Source organism: Pan paniscus, chromosome 5 (genome assembly GCF_029289425.2).
Source record: "Pan paniscus chromosome 5, NHGRI_mPanPan1-v2.0_pri, whole genome shotgun sequence".
Taxonomy (NCBI): domain Eukaryota; kingdom Metazoa; phylum Chordata; class Mammalia; order Primates; family Hominidae; genus Pan; species Pan paniscus.
The window spans coordinates 56,784,229-56,804,928 of NC_073254.2; the positions used below are offsets into that span (position 1 = coordinate 56,784,229).

The following is a 20,700-nucleotide window of genomic DNA, read 5'->3' on the forward strand; positions in this document are numbered from 1 at the left end:
ATGAGGAGCTATAAGATAGGGCCGAGGGCCGGGCACCGTGGCTTACTCCTGTAATCCCAGCACTTTGGGAGGCCGAGGTGGGCAGGTCACCTGAGGTCAGGAGTTTGAGACCAGCCTGGCCAACATGGTGAAACCCCATCTCTACTAAAAATACATCATTAGCCGGGCGTGCTGGCACTTGCCTGCAATCTCAGCTACTCGGGAGGCTGAGGCAGGAGAATCGCTTGAATCCAGGAGGTGGAGGTTGCCATGAGCCAAGATGGCTCCATTGCACTCCAGCCTGGGCAACAAGAGCGAAACTCCATCTCAAAACCAAAAAAAAAAAAAAAAGAGAGAGAGAGAGACGGGGTTGTGACCTTGGCAGAAAAGTCAGGGAAGGATCCTCTGAGAAAGTCACAGTGATGCTGTGATCTAAAGATGAGAAGGACATAGGGAGGGGAAATAGGGTGCAGAAAGCTGTATTCCAGATAGCGTCAAGGACAGTATGGGCAAAGGCCCTGTGGCAGGTGGGAACAAGGTGGATGTAAAGAACTAAAAGAAGGCCAGTGTGGCTGAAATGGAGGAAAAAGGAACACAGTGATGAAACTGGACAGGGGGCAAGGGCAAGACCATCCAAGCCTCTTGAGGCTAAGGATCCTCATCTTAATGGCTCCCCTGAAGAGCAGGGGAAACCATTAAAGTATCTTGAACTCTGTGTGTGTGTGTGTGTGTGTGTGTGTGTGTGACAAAGCACATGTAACTGATCATATTTCTATTTTGAAAAGTTTGCTCTGGGCCGGGTGTGGTGGCTCATGCCTGTAATCCCAGCACTTTGGGAGGCCAAGGCAGGTGGATCATTTGAGGTCGAGAGTTCAAGATCAACCTGGCCAACATGGTGAAACCCCATCTCTACTAAAAATACAAAAAAATGAGCTGGGTGTGGTGGCACATACCTGTAATTCCAGCTACTCGGGAGGCTGAGGCACAAGAATTGCTTGAACCCAGGAGGTGGAGATTGCAGTGAGCCGTTATCATGCCACTGCACTCCAGCCCAGCCTGGGTGACAGAGTGAGACCCTGTCTCGCAAAAAAAAAAAAAAAAAAAAAAACCACAACCCAGCAACAACAAAAAAACCTTGCTCTGGCCACAGTGTAGACCAAGGGTCAGCTAAGTTTTTCTGTTCAAGGCCAGATGATACATATTCCGGGCTTTGCCGCCAAGAGGCAAATACAGGCTATTATGTAGGACTTACATAATAAGAAAGAAAATTCTACACATTTTTGAGAACAATGAAGATATAATGATAATTGAGTGAGTGTAAATTTTTGTAATACTGATCCTCTAATGAGAAGAATAGGATTGTTTTTTGGAGAGAGAACACTTCCCCTTCAAAGAGAAGGAAAGTCAGTGTTCCCATATCATCAAATGCTCATCTGTAAAAGCAGCTCAAGGACTGTGTGAAATCGACAGGCAGTGGCTAGATTTGGCCCCTGGACTGTAGTTTGCTGACCCCCAGTGCAGACAATGGACTGGAGGAAGGTGAATGAGGACGTGGGGCAACTTAGGTTTGCCATGGTCCAGGCCAGATAGCTTGGATGAGGGTGACGGAGGGGTGTTTTGGGGTGAACCTGACAGGATTAATGATAGAAGGGACTTATGGGGGTACAGGAGGAGGAGTCAGATGTGACCTAGATGTCAGGTTCACATCTATGAAGCATGGAGCACTGGGAGAGCTGTTTCACATGGAGACCTCAACAGGAGCTGTCACCATGGCAGCTGGACCGAGGTTCCAAGGCCCAGAGAGGTTTGTGAGGCCCCTGAGAACAGGCAGTCACTGAAAGCAAGAACATGAGGAAGGGCGGCCAGCACGCCGGTGAACACGGGCCCAGCACTCAGGGGTCATGTCTTCCTCACACCAGTCAGCACACCGCTTCAAACTGTTTCTTTTGTCTCCTCCATCAAACTAGGACTGCTTCTAAGGAGTGCCTCATGGTCAGCAGAATACCTGGCACCCACTGGGTGCTAAGAACATGACAGAGGAAGGCAGGGAGGGAGGGAGGACGTCGCGACTTTTGCTTCCACAGTAAACTCAGAGCCAATCACCTCAATTCACAACAGAAGCCGATTTCCTCCTCTTGCCCTGGTCAGCTGCCCCTCGCCTGTGGCCAGCCCTCCCCAGCAACTGCTTTTGAGAAGTTGCTCTAAATCACTCTAAATCATCCAAGTGTGTGAGCACACACACGCATTTGCACACAAATCTCCTTCTGATCAACCCTGGGAACATGATTTGTGGTGATGGTGTATTGACAACACACTCATCAACTGTCAGCTCAACATGTCTAAATATTATGTCCCATCACCCAGAACATCATTTTTTTTAATTAAAAAAAAGTTAAGTGGCAATCTCACAGCAAGGAGAGAAGAAGGAAAAAAAAAGCCACAGGTTAGAGAAAATTAATTTATCCTTTTTTCCATTTCTTTCCTTTTTTTTTTTTTTTTTTGAACAGAAGAGTAAAAAGCTCATAATTGCATCTCTTTAACAGCCCTGGGATGGAGAAGTCAGTGCTGGGATGTGGGGTGGCTTGCTCCAGTGACCACATGGTGTGTTTGCTTGACATCAGTGGAGCTCCCGGCTTGGAGACCAGTCTCCCTGGGCCACAGTCACGAACCCTCTGGCCCGGTGTAAAGTCGCTGAGAAGGACACCAAAGAATTCGTGAAAGGGTGTGCATGTCCTCGTGGCCAATAATAACATTCTAGAAAATATTTCATAATAACATTCTTGAAAATATTGCAAAAAGAATGGACATATACTATTTTGTTCTGTGAGGTCACAACAAACCTATGAGGTCAGAACTGTCTTCTCTGTTTGAAAGGAGGAAATTAACATGCAGGGAATGAACTTCCCAAGGTTGCATGATTGGTGATGAAGGGCTAAGCCCCCAACCCTCTGCTGCCAAAGGACGAGGCTTCCTCTGATACTCTGCGGTGCCTCTTGTCCTCCCATTGCAGATCTGTTCAGCATGAAGCTACTTCCTCCTTGCAGGATCCTTCCAGCTTTTATCACTGGTTTTTGAAGGGCCAAGGAGAGAAAGTCTATGCCGTAGTACAGGCACGTCCCATGAATCTGGCTGTCAGCTCCTAGCAAACTTCAACGCTCTAGTGTTTAGCCATGAACTTGGAAGTGTGAAAAAGAAGCGGATGTACTTTACACTAAAAAAAAAAAAAAAAAAAAAAAAGGTTCTAGGCTTAAAAGCTCCAGTTATCTGGACAAGTTTTTTGTTTTGTTTTGTTTCGTTTTTGTTGTTTGTTTGTTTGTTTTTGAGATGGAGTTTCGCTCTGTCGCCCAGGCTGGAGTGCAGTGGCACAATCTCGGCTCACTGCAAGCTCTGCCTCCTGGGTTCACGCCATTCTCCTGCCTCAGCCTCCCAAGTAGCTGGGACTACAGGCGCCTGCCACCACGCCCGGCTGTTTTATTTTTTTTTTTGTATTTTTTAGTAGAGATGGGGTTTCACCATGTTAGCCAGGATGGTCTCGATCTCCTGACCTCATGATCCACCCGCCTGGGCCTCCCAAAGTGCTGGGATTACAGGCATAAGCCACTGCGCCCGGCCCTATCTGGACAAGTTTTTACTCATCAGGAATATCTCACTGGAGAGAAACAAATGGATTAGATGACAAATATTTTCCTCATGGAAACACCAAGAGCACTGCTTCTGGAGTCAAAGATTGGGGTTCAAATCTCAACGTTCCACTGGCATAGTGAGTCCCTCCAGCAGGCCTATCTAACTTCGCTTTTGAGCCTCAATTTTGACATCTGTAAAACAGTAATAATAATACCTACTGTTCTGGGTTTCTGAGAAGATTAAACAAGAGAAGGTACAGGACACATGTGCTCCCAGGGAGGACTCGAGCAGTCTCATTGCCTGGGGTGGGGTTTCTGTTGTTTTGTTTTGACGTGGGTTACAGTTTAGACCAGGCTCAATGACTCAGGCATGATTGAGTTGGTTTGGTTATTTGTTTCCTGGACAACCTTCAGCCCTCCTTTTGTTTCAATCAGCAGAATGGTGCTCAGGGGCAGAAATTGCCAGGAGTGGACGCAGGAGGGAAGAGAGAAGGGCAGCCTGGGCCCTTTGGGATAGGGACCAATGACCTTGCTTACTCTTAACATCCCCTGAAAGCGCCTGTGTCCAGGGCACATTCATTTTATCCACAATGATGATCCAGAGACACCAAGGAAAGGCCATAGTTCGTTCAGTAGAATTGTTCACTGACAGCAGGAAACAGAATGCAAACATGCACATGACTGGCTCATCCTTGCAGGAAGTCCGAGAGAGAGAGGCCTACAAGTCTACACTGGTCAGTGCAATTCAAGGGGTGCAAAAGAGGGAATTGGTGTGGCCACGGGTCAGGCTGAGTTCTCTAATTTGGTGTTACTGGTAACGAAGGTGGTTTTCTACTTTCTGGGATATGGCTTTCAAGCAGTTCAAGACCCCCGAAGAGGAAATGAGACGCAATTATTTAGTGGCAACCTAAAGCTTAATTGTATCCAGTAGAATATCACTTTACCTGGTATCACCATCTAAAAAAGTTAGAAGGGGTGGGCCCTGTTAGCTGGAGTCATTTCAGTTCCTCTATGATACCAGATAAAGTGATATTCTACTTCGTTTTCTGTTTCAAGAGGGTACCCAGCTCTCCAATTCCAGAAAATTGGTAGTAACTCTGTCCGTATTTACCATTTCTTTACTTTTAGTTACAGCCTTTCCTGCTTAAATGACATCCCCCTTTAAGGAACTGGGGACACACTGCCTGGAAGGGCTGTCCCAGGAAATCGGGTCTGGAGTGGCCTCTGTGGCCACATGTGCCACCTGATCTGATGGGCACATGGGTCTTCCCTGGTGGAAGCTCCCGACTCCCTCAGAGCTCATGCCAGCCTCACAGACATGGAAAAAGAAAAAACGAGGCCAATCTAACCCTGACAGTTTGTGGGGGACACTCTCATACCCATTATTTCTCTGTGAGGCAGGCCCAGCAGGAGGTTTTATTTCCACCTTGAGATAAGCTATGGAAGCTCCGAGGGAGGAAGAGAGAGTTCCAAAGGATCACACATCCCGGTAGAAGCCAACTCAAGGGAGATGAGAACCAAAGGCGCCCGGTCCCAGGCCAAAGAGCCTCCAAAGACCACAAACCACTGCTACTAGAACGAGGCCAGAGCCTCCACATGGCTTGAGTGTTGTCCAAAAATACAAACAAGAAGACATCACTGAAGTGCAAAGAAACAAACTCCTATTTGTTTCTATTTCATCCATAAAAATGTCACAGCTTTCTCTGAATAGCTCTCATGTTGTCCTCCTTTTTCTCTCCACTCTTGGCCTCCTGGACCTGAACCAAGTCTCTCCCTCTCCTCTTAGTTCCATGAACACAGATTATCTCCCTCTTCACGGGACAGTCACAGGAAATCTAAACATTTTCAGATGGGGTTCTTTTAAGCCCACTTCCCCTGTCCTCCACCCACCCCCCACCCTGTTGCTGTGTATTCAGGAAATGCAAACCCAATATAAAGATAACCCGGACCAAACAGAAAAAGAGATGTGCCCTGTGACCTGGTTGGGCAAATGACTTCCCCTCCTTGCACCTCAGACTCAGCTTCTGCAGAATAAAGTTGGACCCGAGGAGCTCCAAGCCTCTGTTGGACGAATACCCTGAGACCCTGCCTGGCCTGTCCCAGGATACTGAACAATCTTGGGCCAGGATATCAGGATATTGAGATACTAGGGTTTCCCACCAATGACACCTGATCCCTAAGGATCTGAGCCCTTTGGGGAAACAATGCTAGAAGTCAGGATGTCTGGATTGCAGTCTCAGTTCTGCCATCTTTTGGAAAAGGGAAGAGAGTGAGTAGGGGTAGGAATTAGGGGTAAGAAGTAGGGGTAGCTCTAGCTATAATGTAATTTTTTTTTTTTTTGAGACGGAGTCTCGCTCTGTCTCCTAGGCTGGAGTGCAGTGGTGCAATATCAGCTCACTGCAACCTCTGCCTCCTGGGTTCAAGCAATTCTGCCTCAGCTTCCTGAGTAGCTGGGATTACAGGCGTGTGCGACCACGCCCGGCTAATTTTTTTTTGTATTTTAGTAGAGACAGGGTTTCACCATATTGGCCAGGCTGGTCTCGAACTCCCGATCTCATGATCCGCTCGCCTCAGCCTCCCAAAGTGCTAGGATTACAGGCGTGAGCCACCGCGCCCGGCCTTAATGTTGCAATTAAAAAAATAGAATAATGGATATGACTGGTATAATAAATAATGAAATATTTTTAGAAGGGTTCCACCAATGGTGAGAAGGAGCCAACGGCCAATCTCCAGGGCAGCACGTAGAGCATATTTCCACCACTTTTATGTGGCTCTTTAAGCACAGGAGCTCTTGGCCTGGGGCACCTCCTGTCTCTATACCCGCAATAACCCTGGCACCCCAAACTCCTCAGATAATGTGTCCCCTGACTTCCTGGTCCTGAAAAGTGTCTCCGTCTGCATCTAGGACGATCCATTGTTGCAATGTACAGAGCTAGCCGACAAACAGAACTCAACCTGAGGTGTCATCTGATGAAGAATGTTTAATCTACCAGGTAAGCTCTCCATGGGCAAGGTCAGTTGGATGGCGTTAGTAATCAATCTTGGCTCACGGCTCTGAGTAACCAGAATACAGAAGGGGCAGGAAGGATGAATCATGATCAGGATAGAGGCTGTTAATAGACTTTGAGGTTTGCTGGTGGGAACAAGGGGTGGGGTGGGGCTGGGCATTTAACTCCAGGCAAACAGGCTTGGCCACTCGGCTGGGTTGGAAATGTCCAATCATCTTGGGAGACTGGGATAACAAAGAAGCCCCCTCCCTAACTCTAACAATGTCCCTGCTTAGTCCCCCTAGAAACCTTCACCCTTCTAAATATTTGAGCAATGCCTGGAAAAAGATAAGAGGTGAACTTCAAATAATTTTTTGGTGCTCCCAAGAGGCTGAACTTTTAAAGTTGCCAATCCCTGTTTTACAGAAGTGAGGTGGTAGCCCAGATGAGCCGAAGCATTAGTCAGAGAGACAGAAGCCATGTGGAAACCCATTCAAGACCTCCATGTTCATCAGCTATGAGTGGTCAAACACACTTGGGAAATCTGGTGTCAAATGTTAGCCGCAGGACTTCTGAGGGCTCTTGATAATGGGAGATGGTGCTCCAAGAGGGACCACAAAGGCCATCTGTGGGGCTTTCTAAACCCCAGTTCCTACCACTTCTACACCCAGGATGCATGAGGCTCCTTCTCCAGCAGCCTCACCTTGGCTGCCCCATAAGACCAGCTCAAATCATCATCCAGCCTCATCCAGGAAGCCCTCCCTGACCATTGAAGGGCATCGTGTTTTTCCCTCTTGGATATCCACTCTGAGTACCTAACAATCTTATGAAGATGTTTTAGACTTTATGCATTTTTTTTGGTTACAAAGTCCTCTTGTGATGAATAGACTTTAATTTTAGAGTAGTTTTAGATTCACAGCAACTTTATGCATTCTTTTATACTACTTGCCCACTATACAAAGCCCAGAGTCACTATAAATAGCAGGCTTTGAAAAAAAGACTTGTTGCCTGATAGATATCAAATCAGGAAACGACACATGTCTAGGTGTAATATAAAGCCATTTATTACAAGAGGGCGTGAAAAGTGAAGTCTCATGCCAGCTATAAGAATAGAGCTAAAGGACATTCACGACCCTTCTCCCCCAGCCCCATCACTGCTGAAAATGTGTCCTCAGAGCAGTAATGCCATCCCTTGATCTGGGGGCCCTGCAAGGGAAACCTCCACGGTGAGTCCACGCAGCCCCAGCCCCACCACGGCACCAGGACACAGGGCATAGCTCAGCGGGAGGGCCAAGATCTGGAGTGTGGAGGTCTAGGCCCCATTTTCAGAACCCCTGGTTTACATCTTCCACAAACACTGGCCAGACCAGTGCGTTCTATCTTCCCTCAGATTATTTTTTAAAACACCCCAGTTCAAAGAACATCATAGAGAGGCTGGGATTCCCACATTTACATTAGATTTCTGCCTCCATTTTAATCTCATTTTATAAACTGGCTTTGTCAATTTAAAAGCATCACCAACAAGAACACTGGCCTTGAAGTGGTCTGTTCTCAGTCACAGTTATATGAACCACCACTGACCAAGCACTGATGATATCCAAGCTCTGTGTTACAAGCTCTACAGGCATCATTTCATTAAGTCCTTGAATAGCTCTATCCACTGTCCCCATGTGACCAGTGAAGAAACGGAAGCTCAGAGAGATTCAGCTGTTAAGTGGCAGAGGGAGGTTCAAACTCAGCTCTTTCTCCCTGCCCCTCAAAGCCCAAAAGCCAAACCACTGTGCTCTGTAGACTCCCCTCCAAGGAAAGGCACGCCACCATGAAAAAGAAAAACCAATCGCAGGAAGGATGGGGAGAGGGGAAAAGGAAAAAGAGGCAGAGGGAAGGGAAGAAGGTGAGAAGGAGAGAGTAGCATAAGGAGGAAAGGAAGCCAAGGTCTGGATGAGAAGCCCACGGGATCTGGCTTCAGGTTCAGGAGACTTTTTGCAGAATGGGAATGAAGCAGGAGGGCTGCTGGTGACTGCCAGACAAACAAGCCACAAAATATGGAGAAGCCATTTCCTCCCTCAAGGAAGATAAACAATAGATTCATAAACAAATTGTACAAAGCTGTTCAGCTAGTTAAAACATTTTGGTAGCAACTCATATTCTTTGTGGGACTAAAGTTTGTCCTTGCCAATGGTCAACAGTTATCGTGGGGAGAGAGGAGAGGAGAGAGACATATTCTCTTCCAGCCTTTCACCTGCTAGGCCTATGGCTACACCCTCTCTGAGCTTCAGGTCACTCTTCTGTGAAGAAATAGAAATTCCTGCCCTCCTGACTATCGTGGAGAAGAAAAAGATATACTTTTGGCAATATGGCAGACCAGATACCTTACTTGCCCCTCCTAATGGAAAGAACTGATATGCTGGATACAATTTTAGATATAAAGACTGAATACACATTGCTGAGATAGTACAAATGAAAAGACCAAAACAAACCCAAAGCAGGAACCTTGGAAGGTGAGCTGGCATCAAAGCTGGCTTTTGCCCTGAGGGTTTCTGCTGAAACCTGGAGATTCTAAGTTTCCCAATGACAGCAGCACAGGGTTAAGAGCCTAGGGAGACCCCTCCACAAAGTTGGGACTTCAAATGGCTCCACTCCACAAAATTCATTCGACTTGGTGAATGAGAAGTAAATGCACAACACAGAGACTGCAAGAAAACTGGACCTTGCAAGGGCTGAGCAGAATGGGGGGAAAAACTCTCTCCTGAAAATGTGTAACCATAGCTGGACTTCACACAGGTTTGTAGCCTGAATTATATTACTTGGGTAGCCAGAAAAGCCTTAACTAGAAAATTAATTTAAAGTGATTTTTGTTGGTAATGCCCACCAGACAACCAGCAGAAGTTAACCAAATCCTCTCTGGAAAAGACAACTCAACCCACACCTCAGATAATTCCCTAAGATAAAGTGCCAAGAAAAAATGAGCAATTCACAGGAAACAAGGCATTATGAATACCAGCCAGCAGAAACAACAAGTGGCAGAACCAGACCTGCAAGAACTTCAGATTTGGGAATTACAAGACACAAAATTATAAAATTTCTAAATAGCAAATCTAATATTTTAAAGAAATAAACATCTTCAAATATGAGCAAGAAATGAGAGACCAGAAAAATCACCAAGCAGAACTTCTAGAAATGACAAATAAAGCAAAAAGAAAAAATCCAATGAATGGGTTAAAGAGCATTTTAGACACATAATAAATTAGTTAAATAGAAGATAGTTGTTGTTGTGTTTTTGTTTTTGTTTTTGGTTTTTTTGAGACAAAGTCTGGCTCTGTCACCCAGGCTGGAGTGCAGTGGTATGGTCTCAACTCACAGCAACCTCCACCTCCAGGGTTCAAGTGATTCTTGTGCCTCAGCCTCCAGAGTAGCTGGGATTATAGGTGCGCGCCACCACACCTGGCCAATTTTTTTATTTTTAGTAGAGATGGGGTTTCACCATGTTGGCCAGGCTGGTCTTAAACTTCTGACTTCAGGTGATCCACCCACCAAGGCCTCCCAAAGTGCTGGGATTACAGGCATGAGCTATTCCCCCGGCCAGAAGATAGATTTGAATAAATTATTCAGAGTTCAGCACAGAGAGACAAAGAGATGAAAACGTAAAATAGGTTGAGGGTGGTGGCTCACGCCTGTAATGCCAGCACTTTGGGAGGCTGAAGTGGGTGGATCACTGGAGGTCAGGAGTTCGAGACCAGCCTGGCCAACAGGGTAAAACCCTGTTTCTACTTAAAATACAAAAATTGGTGGGGCACGGTGGCTCATGCCTGTAATCCCAGCACTTTGGGAGGCCGAGACGGGTGGATCACCTGAGGTCAGGAATTTGAGACCAGCCTGGCCAACATGGTGAAATCCCATCTCTACTAAAAATACAAAAATTAGCCAGGCGTGGTAGCAGACGCCTGTAGTCCCAGCTACTCAGGAGACTCAGGCAGGAGAACTGCTTGAGCCCAGGAGGTGCAGGTTGCAGGGAGCCAAGATTGTGTCACTGTACTTCAGACTGGGAGACAGAGAGAGATTCCGTCTCAAAAACAAAACGAAACAAAACAAAAAACAAACAAAAAAAGCTAAGGTAGCTACTCGGGAGGAGGAGGTGAGAGTATCATTTGAGCCCAGGAGTTTGAAGCTAGCCTGGGCAAGAGAGCAAGACCCTGTCTCTAAAAATATCTGTCTATCTATCTATCTATCTATCTATCTATCTATCTATCTATCTATCTGTCTCTATCTATCTATCTATCTATCTATCTATCTATCTATCTATCTACATATATATATATCTAGCTAGCTGGATAACCCCTGAAAAAACACACATAGAGTCTGTTTTTTTCTATCTATCTATCTATCTATCATCTATCCAGGTAGCTAGCTGGGTAACCCCAGAAATAACAGACATAGAGTGTGCAAGTTACAAATAAGAAGATGGAAAACGAAATGAGGGGGGAAAATACCTCAACCTAAAAGAAAGAGCAGAAAAAATTAAATGCATATAAAGATGGTAGAAATAAATCCCAATTCATCAATAAAATACACCAGTTCTAAACATCTATGCACCAAATAGTATTGCCTCAAAACATATAAAGCAAAAATTTCAGCATTGCAAGGAGCAACTGACAAATCCAGTGGGAGGCTTTAACACACCTCTCTCAATAATTGATAGATAATCAGACAAAATCAGAAAGGAACATATTATAGATGATTTGAGCTGCACAATAAGCTAACTTATCTTTCAATGATGATATATAGAAAACTATATCCAATATTTAAAGATGTTTTTTGAAGCACTTATGGGACATTTAAGAAAAAAAGTTGCAGAGATAAAAATGTAAAAAAGGAGCCCACGGAAGTAGTTCAATGCATATTTCAAACTCTAAGGATCTAAACCTATTTTGTCTTAAAAGACAGAGACCCTGTCTTTCTTCTTCACTGATATATCTCCAGAGTCTAGCACAGTGCCTGTCACAAAGGAGGCTGTAAATAGCCACTGAAGAACGAATGGTGAATGAATGATTCTCTACTGAAGATGGTGCAGGTTGCATGAGCAACCAGCAAGGCAGACGCTGGAGGTAACTAAAGCCCTTTCCAACACAGAGGGGACGAGAGGACAAGGTGACTGGCACCAGTCTCTAGGGAGAATTTATACCAAAAAAAGAAAGACGGAGTCATGACAGCCAAATCTTCAAATCTTCAAACCCAATGAGAGAGGCATGTGGAAGAGTCTTTGAAAGCCACGTCTTTGTGGTTCCTAATGGCAGAGCAGAGACCAGCAGACAGAACTAACAACTAACTGTCCAACACTGGCTGCAAACTGGCCTGACTGATCATCTAAGGCCCCTTATGACTCTGTGTGGGACAGAAGTCTGTCTAGCAGGTACTGGGACTCTCAGGTCGTGGACTGAGTAATCTTTCCCATTCTATCCTGTCTCAGAGATTTTTTCATTCAAAATTCCCTGGATACCCCATCCTGTAAGACCTGTCCAAGGTCCCAGATTCAGGAGGTGGTGGAAGAATAATAAGAGCTCCATTCTAGACACTCAACTCAGTCCTTTCTGCTCCATATCAGCCTCTCCTTTAACCAAAATGAGCACACTTTAATCTGTAAAGTGACATGCACTTTCTAAGTCTACCCTCATCCCAGGAAACCTCATTCTTCTAGCACATAGCAAGGGATTACAAATGCATACAGAAAGCGTTAAAATGAAAATGAAAATTCCTCAGCCTTCCAGAAGAAGGAAAGCAAGCTCACCTTGACCTCCGCAGATGGCTGAGTTGGGGGCCTGGTTCTGGGGGCTTCTCCTGCGGTCGGCCAATCATGCTGCTTTCATGCTGCTAGACAGGTGGGAAGAGGAGGCCTGGTCCTGTGGGGAAAAGAAAAAGGAAAGGTCATTTCCTCATCATTTGCTCCTAGCTCTTCATCACCATCCTGCAGAAGACACTACCAGAAATCCCAGGGAAATTCCCGAGGCTGTCCTCACCTACTCTTAGGTAATGAGGAAGCAGACAGGCATGCATTCAACAAACATTTCCAAAGGCCTGCAATGTGCCAGGCAGGGCACTGAGGAATGAGGCCATGGAGATGAACTGGATGCAGTCTCTGCACTTAGGAAACAGAGAGAGACAGACAGACAGACAGACAGACAGACAGACAGACAGACAGACACAGAGAGCTATAGAGAGACAGAGAGAGATCTGAGTTCCATTATAATATCATTTGCTAAGTGCTGTGATTCCCCAAATCCATTCAACAGCTGACTTTCCTCATGGGGGAGCTACAGCAGCTTACAGGTGCCTTGGCATACAGCTTCTCAAGTTATTTGTCATGAAGAACCAGTTTTTTTGTTTTGTTTTGTTTTTTTCTGAGACAGAGTCTCACTCTGTTGCCAGGCTGGAGTGCAATGGTGTGATCTTGGCTCACTGCAACTTCTGCCTCCCAGGTTCAAGCAATTCTCCTGCCTCAGCCTCCCAAGTAGCTGGGATTATAGGTGCCCACCACCACACCTGGCTAATTTTTGTATTTTTAGTAGAGACGGGGTTTCACCATGTTGGCCAGGCTGGTCTTGCACTCCTGACCTCATGATCTGCCCGCCTCGGCCTCCCAAAGTGCTGGGACTACAGGCGTGGGCCACCGTGCTCAGCCGAAGGACCAGTTTTTTAAAAATTTTCCACACCATTAGAGATGACTACTTTAATAAAATATAGTAAAAATGAACTGCTAGAAAAAGGAAATGAAAAGATACTGATACAAAGTGCAAGCTCACTTTTAAGTTCTTTGATTCAACAGATTATTCTGTCAAATCGGCATGAAAGTTACTAAGCACCGACTCAATTTCTGAACTTATCTCATGGACCGCTAAAGAGTTTGCAGAGAGCACCACTCCTGAGCCACAGCTGAGTAGTAGCATTGCTATAGTAGAGACTTCCACATTGCACACCTTTCCTAAGATGTCTAGCTGATATCTTCAGAGAGGGAGGCTAGAAAGAAAAATGATTTCAAATTCACTCTCTGGACTATAAAAAGTTAATTCAGAGAGTCTCTCTTTGGGAAGGAGAACCACAGCAGGAGCTTTGGGAAAGTGTGGCTCCATGCTGTTTGGAGATAGGTGGTGGCACCCACCTGCTGTGTTCAGGTAACAAAGTGTGAGGCTCATGGAAAGCTGTTCCTGGAGCCCTGTCTGCCTCCACCTTGAACTTCCCAACCCTAACTATGGCAACCCCGCCTGAAGCTCCCTCCCTGAATGAGAAGAACAAAGAGTCATCTATTAAAATGCACTGGGACATTTCAGAAAATAAATCATTTTCAAAATGCCAAAAGGGCTGCTGGTATGCATTCCTACTATTTAATGCTATAAAATGATTTTTTTTTAAATGAGAAATCCTTTGTCTGTGACAGCTAGCTCCAAAAAAAACCTTTAACTGCCTATTTCCTTAATACTTGAGGGAGGCATTACAAGTCATTTTCACCCATTTGAATGTTTAAGAGAAAGTGCTCATTCTTCTAAATTCGCTGCTTTTAAGTAGTTCTTATTTTAAGCTTTAGAAGAAGATAACTCTGCAGAAGAAAACTTCCTTTTTCAAAGCCTTGTTTGTTTTGTTTTTTTAAATGCAAACACACATACACTCTCACTCCCTGCTTCAAATGTTAAATCATCTGCAATTTTGGAGTTTGTTGCTCATGAAATTCTAGCGATAAGCACATCACAAACATTCCTATAGCAACAGAGTGTTTTTGAAGCAACATCTGTAATGTTACAAAGATTGTGTATCATTATCTCTGAATGTTGGCGAAGGGAAGGTTATGGGGAATAACTGTTTATGTACAAATAAGTCAATACAGTAACTGGCAACCTGAATAGCAGACCTTACCAAGGAGCTAAGCATGGCACGGGTGGGAAGCAGGAATGCACTTCATTCCGTTTCTGTGAATAAATTCACCATCCTTACCCTCTATGTATGAAAACAACTCTCTGGGGTCCTCTCTGCAGAGGCGTGAGCTCTTGGAACTGCTTGTCTTATGGGCAAGAGTTTGTCTTAGACAACATATGGCCAACTTTTATTAGCCATCTATTGTAAGTCAGGCATGGAGCTAGACTCAGGGCTTCTAAAGACAGGTTCTTCTTCAAAGAGGCTCAAGAGAACCATATAAACAGATAATTACAATTCCCTAAGAAGAGATTATTGGCTGGAGTTAAGGGAAAGGAAATGAAATTAACTAGCTCAATCCATTCATCTAACCATCCATTCACCCATCCAATGTTGGCTGGTGCCTAGTATGTACTAGGCAAATGCAAGGCACTTGGCATACAACAGCTGAGTGAGACCAATGTGTTCCCTACCTTCATGGAGCTTACAATCAAGTGCAAGAAGGAAACCAACATTAACAAATTAGAGATAACTATAATAGTGGTCCCCTAAAGAAACATAGCTAATGCATAATAGCATATGCCAGAAGATGGACTAGCATGGACATGGGGGCAGAAGTGCTTTCCTAAGGAATTAGTCTTTAATATGAGCCCTAAGAATAAATTACTGAAGCAAAGTAGGGAGGGCAGCAGGGGAAAGATAGAGAGCAAGGGTGCTGCTGGTACACCGAGTAGCCTGTGCAAAGGTCCTGTGACAGGATGGAGCATGGCATACTCTAATTAGGAGAGAAGGCTCTTAATCAGGACTGCACTGTTTCTTAACCTCACACTGTGCTCCAATCACTGTGGTATTCAAGACAGGCATTAAAGATGTACAGGTTTGGCTGCGCACAGTGGGTCCCACCTGTAATCCCAGCATTTTGGGAGGCAGAGGTGGGTGGATCGCTTGAGCCCAGGAGTTTGAGACAAAACCTGGGCAACATGGTGAAACCCCATCTCTACAAAAAAATACAAAAATTAGCCAGGTGTGGTGGTTTGTGTTTGTAGTCCCAGCTACTTGAGAGGATCACTTGAATCTGGGAGGTGAAGGCTGCAGTGAGCAGAGATCGCACCACTGCACTCCAGCCTGGGTGACAGAGGGAGACACTGTCTCATAAAAAAAAAAAAAAAAAAAAAAAAAAAAAAAAAAAAAGAAGATGTACAGGTTTTTCCAAAAGCACCCAAGAAGTTTTCTAGGGCAAATCAGGAACATATTGTGCCTAACTGCTAAATTCTCCCTCTTCCCAAACTGGCATGAGACATCCAAAATAGGGGCACCCTTGCCCTCCCTCCCAATGTATGATAAGTTTTAAGATTCTTACCTACTTGTTTTCTGCAACAGTGGTAAATTCAGTTTGGCCGGTGGCAAAATTAGGTGGCCAGTGCTGACATAGGGATGTGGATAAGCATTCTATTAAAATGATTGCTGGAGAAGCCTCACAGGGGTGTTACTTTCTAAGAAAGGTCATGCAATTTCATGCATAGCATGTGAGCTTTGGAGCTAAGGAGACCTAGGCTCTGCCCTAGGTCTGGCCCTGCCCCTCACTAGCCGTATGGCCTTGTCCCACTTCTGTGAAATGAGGTTACTTAGCAGTGTCTTCCTTGCTGAACAGGCAGATCAGTGAGAGCGTAGGTCCCTCACTGAGCACGCTGCCCCTGCTCCTAATAGGCCCTGGATAAGTGGCAGCTGTTGCTAGCACTATACCCAGTGAGTGGGGATAATCATGCCCCTCCCTCTATGTGAATATCCACAAGAATCCACAAGGATTTCCCAGCCGGTGCTGACACTGCAGGGCAGCTTTGCAAGGCTCAGAGTCAGCTATTGCTGACCAGGGGTTCTGATGACTTGCTGTTTCTTGGTCTGTGCCTTCAAAGGTCCCCAACCACTGTGCTGAGAGATCCCAGAACAATCCAGATACCTGGCCCCTACCCCTTAGAAGTCAGTAGAACCTCCCAAGCCGAGACAATGAAAAAACTTTCCAGACATTGCCAACTGTCTCTTGCAAAATCACTCCCAGTTGAGAACTACCATTCTACCGTGTACATAAAGGCCTACCCACAGCAAGAATTATCCAGCTCACAAAACCAGGGTGCTTACAGATAGCTCCTCCCAGGAGCTGAGGGCCTGAAGCCAGTAGACCTGGATTCTAGTTCTAATTCCAGCTCCACCATAATGATTAGAGTCCTCTTGGACAAACAGCCGAATCCCAGATGGCAGGGGAGGTGAACAGCTACTATATCCCAACGGCCAAAGAACAGCTACTATATCCCATTCAGACCAGGCACGTTGCTAGGACTTCCCAGACAGTGCCTCTAGTACTTACAACCATCCTGCTGAGGTGCCGTAGGGATCACCATTCTACAAGTGAGGAAGCCGAGGTCTGATGCCTTGCCCAAGGCCACAGAACTGAGTGGTTGAGCCAGAGCTTTAAGGGCCAAATCCCATCCTCTTTACCCCATCACTCTACCTCCTTACAGGGGTAGAAATCTTATCTCCTTCCCATATGACCAGTAAAGAGGCAGCCCTGGAGGGTTGTGTGACTTTCCAAGGACCTGTCACATCTATCATGCCACCAAGCAAGGCCAGAATCTTCCCACAGCCCCACGCTATCAGAACCTCAGTTTCCCTTCTATACAATGGGGGTGACAAATGCCGCCTCACAGGCCACACTGCTGTCGGAGTTAAGGGAGAGTGAAGATTAGGAGTTTTAGGGAAGGAAGAAATTAATACACAGGAACAAGCACTTTAAATGAGTATCTAAAAGCCCAAATCAAAGAGGGGTTCTCTGCAGCCACAAGGCCATTGAAAGGAAAAGAACAGCTCACATCTACCAGACCGAGGACAGGGGGTTCAGCCAGGGGAAGGGAGGGACACAGGATATAAACTATGAAGCAGGACCAAATGAAGTGTGAAGAATTCCCTCCATGCCACCCACAATTCATTAGAAATTGGCACAGATTTTAAAAAGAAGAAAAAGGAACAGGGGGAGGGGGATGCAGGAAAATGGAGAGGAGGGAGGAATTAAATGTGAGACAGGCTCTACAGAGCATCTGAGAAACAGTGCAGAGAGGAATCACTGCAATGAGATCCCAGGCTCCAGTCACCTAGGGACCCACAGTTCTGTCAAATGAGTTCTATGTGGAGATGCCAGAAGGAGATGTAATTTTCAAGTGAGGCCCAGAAACTTTTCAGACGTGAGGAAAACTCCCATTCTCTCTCCAAATATCTCTCCTTTTTTTTTTTTTTTTTTTTTTTGAGACAGAGTCTTACTCTGTCTCCCAGGCTGGAGTGCAGTGGCATGATCTCGGCTCACTGCAACCTCTGTCTCCCAGGTTCAAGCAATTCTCCTGCCCTAGCCTCTCGAGTAGCTGGGATTACAGGCATGCGCCACCATGCCCAGCTAATTTTTGTATTTTTAATAGAGTGGAGGTTTTGCCATATTGGCCAGTCTGGTCTCGAGCTCCTGACCTCAAGTGATCCACTTGCCTCAGCTTCCCAAAGTGCTGGGATTACAGGTGTGAGCCACCACGCCCGGCCAATCTCTCCCTTCTTTTGATGCCCTTCCTCTCTCTCCATGGAGGCTGAGTAAAGAATAATTTTCATGCACTGGAGGAAGGGGATCCTGCCCAGACCATGATGGGATATAGGCAGATCACTTAATCAGGCCCTCGTGTATCTGCTCATTCCAGAGCACAGAAGCTTGGGCCTTTCACACCAATATCAGAGCAGCTCAAACACTGACAGCATGTCAGGTGGACTCACCACAGGCTAACATGGGTGACAGGCTACCATCTGCTCCCCAGCCTCAGGCTGCCCACCCCTCCTTGCTCACAGCTCCAACCAGCTTGTCTTTCAAGTCCTCAGACACACCAAGCTCTTTTCTACCCCAGGGCCTTTGCACATGCCAGTCCCTCTGCCTGGGATGCCCTTTTCCCAGATCTCCTCTCATTAGCATCTACTCCTCTGTCAGGCTATAGCTTTGGGAAGATGTCTCCATCCCTCTGAAATTTAACTGGGCAACAGCATTTATCACAGTTGTAATTAATCAATTATGTGATTAACGAGTTGGTCTCCCCAGTCAGACTGTAAGCTCTATCAGGGCATGGGCTATGTCCGTTTTTTTCACCGCTGTGTCTAATGGCCTGGCACAGCAGTCAATCCTGATTACACATCAGAATCACCTGGAGCTTTAGAAACCAGGGATGCCTGGGTTTCACCTGGGCTCTTGTTGAACACCCTGTTAAACAAGAGCGTGTAAAGCTCGTCAGGTGGTTGTGATATGTGGCCAAGGCTGAGACGCCGACTTGAAGAAGAGGACCTTGGCTTATGTCCTAGAACAATTCTGAAGCAGTGCAGGCAGTTATATTAATAGTAGGACCTTGCTCCCTTTGCTTGCATATACAATGTATCACTTAAATGTTGTGTTCCACCCTAGAGATTAATTTTGAGGAAATTCCAGAAGAAGAAAACAAAACCCTCATTGTTAAAGAGGAATACTATTCCTTTCATTAAGTGCTCCCCACACGGCCTCCTCCCCTCACACTCCTCTGTCCCTTTACTCAGGTTTATCACGTTCATCCTAAGGGCCACAGGATTAACTTGATGTGTTTCTGAAATACACTTAAATATTTGGAGTAAAATCCTTTAATTTTTAATTAAAACAGGCCCAGCTCTATATTACACAGTAGAATACAAAATTCCACATTAAATTTTATTAAAACAGGAGAGTTCAAGGCTATTTCATATTGGAACGGGCCCTCCAGGCCAGCCTCAGATGGACAAGTAGAGGAGCTTTGCAGAAACTCACCCAGGGGACACCAGGGGGTGGGTCATCTGTGCTGATCTGGCTTTCCCAGGACAAGTCAATGGCAAACTGTTCCTTTCTACTCAGTTGTGCTTACTAAAGGGGAGAGGGTAAATGTATGAAAAAAAAAAAAAGATCCAATCGCTATTACAACAGCACACGAAGTAACAATTCCAATTCCCTGATGGGCTTCCCCAGCCCAACAAAGGCACTGCTGCAGGGAGTCCCAGAACCTGGGAGCAGTAGACTCTGACTGAACTCACTGAAAGAGGAGCTCTCATCAAAGTGGTGGTTCTCCAACTTTCAGGTCTACACGAACCATCCTGGGAACTTGTGAAGAACGAAGCTTCCCTTCACACCCACCAGGTTGGCCACAACCAAAAACACAAAATCACAAGTGTTGACCTGGAAGTGGAGACACTGGCACCCTATGCATTCCCAGTAGGGATGGAAAATGGTGTAGCCACTGTGGAGGGAAGTTCAGGTGGTTTCTCAACACATTTAAACATTGCATTACCATGTGACCCAGGAATTCTGCTTCTAGGTATATACCCCACATCACTGAAAATGGGTACTCCAACAGAAACTTGCACACAAATGTTCCTAGAAACATTATTCACAGAGCCGAAAAGGTGGAAAGAACCCAAATGTCCATCAACTGATGAGTGGATAAACAAATGTGTTATATTCATACAATGGAATATTATTCACCAATAAAAAGGAATTAAACACTAATACATGCAACAACATGGATGAACCTCGAAAACAGGGTGTTAAGTGAAAGACGTCAAACACAAAAGGTCACATAGTGTATGGTTCCTTTTATCTGGAACAACCAGAATAGGCCAAGGCATGGAAGCAGAAAGCAGGTTAGTGGTTGCAAGGGGCTGGGGAGGGCAGAATGGTGAGTGGGTACAGGGTTTCCTTCTGGGATGACAAAAATGCCTTGGAACTAGACCTAGGTGAGGTTGCACAACATTGTAAATGCAGGAAACGCCAATGACTTGTATACTTTAAAATGGCCGTGCAGCCATAAAGAAGAACGAGATCATGTCTTTTGCAGGAACATGGGTGGAGCTGGAGGCCACTGTCCTCAGCAAGCTAACGCAGGAACAGAAAACCAAATATCCCATGTTCTTACTTATAAGTGGGAGCTAAATGATGAGAACTTATGAACACAAAGAAGGAAACAACAGACACTGAGGTCTACTTGAGGGGGGAGGGCAGGAGGAGGGAGAGGAGCAGAAAAAATTACAACTGGGTACTGGGCTTAATTCCTGGGTGATGAAATAATCTGTATAACAAACTCCCATGACATAAGTTTACCTCTGTAACAAACCTTCACATGTATCCCCGAATATAAAATAAA

The 20,700-nt window shown here is 45.6% G+C and overlaps 1 protein-coding gene across 17 annotated transcripts in view; it reads right to left on the reverse strand.

The window, feature by feature from the left end:
- TRERF1 (transcriptional regulating factor 1) overlaps positions 1 to 20,700 on the reverse strand; it is a 224,166-nt gene that overhangs the window by 60,100 nt on the left and 143,366 nt on the right. For all 17 annotated transcript variants that reach the window (XM_008958785.4, XM_055113604.2, XM_063604901.1 and 14 more), the window contains one exon: positions 12,375 to 12,486. The gene's annotated coding sequence lies outside the window, so the exon portion shown is untranslated. The remainder of the gene's footprint in view (positions 1 to 12,374; positions 12,487 to 20,700) is intronic.